The sequence below is a fragment of the Calliphora vicina genome, chromosome 1 (assembly GCF_958450345.1).
Source record: "Calliphora vicina chromosome 1, idCalVici1.1, whole genome shotgun sequence".
NCBI classification, from domain to species: Eukaryota; Metazoa; Arthropoda; class Insecta; order Diptera; family Calliphoridae; genus Calliphora; species Calliphora vicina.
Window position 1 is genome coordinate 9,200,688 of NC_088780.1, and position 536 is coordinate 9,201,223.

General features: G+C 26.7%; 1 non-coding gene across 1 annotated transcript; it reads left to right on the top strand.

Moving 5' to 3' along the window:
• The first annotated feature begins 236 nt into the window (after positions 1-236).
• On the top strand, positions 237-310 carry TRNAT-AGU (transfer RNA threonine (anticodon AGU)). Its single transcript has one exon. It is a non-coding gene; the product is annotated as a tRNA-Thr (tRNA).
• Positions 311-536: the final 226 nt, after the last annotated feature.

The window sequence follows — 536 nt, forward strand, 5'->3', positions numbered from 1 at the left end:
AATAATAATAAGATATACCATTTGTTAAAAATTTCCTTTTGCATGATTACTGAATTATATGTATATACAGAGTACACAAACACATTATTTAAAAAAAAATGATATTTTTTCATTAAAATATTCAGAGAATATTGTATTATTATTAAATATTTTAAAATAAAATATGTCTAGCATTTGATAAATATATCCATCTTCGTCATTTCTTAAAAATTTCACCATATTTCCATGAATCGCTGGGCGCCGTGGCTTAGTTGGTTAAAGCGCCTGTCTAGTAAACAGGAGATCATGAGTTCGAATCTCGTCGGGGCCTTTGTGAAATGATCATTTTTTGTCTTTGTAGTAATGAAATTTTTTATTTCAAAATCTTTTCTCTAGAAAATATTTTACTTGAAAGTATTTTCTCTAGAAAATCTTTCGTTTGATATTGTTTGAAATTGTTTTCTATAGAAAATCATTCGCTTGACAGTTTTGGGTTAGTAAAAATACAGCATTACTCGAGAGAACAAAAATATTAAACAAATAACAAGTAAGTGAGC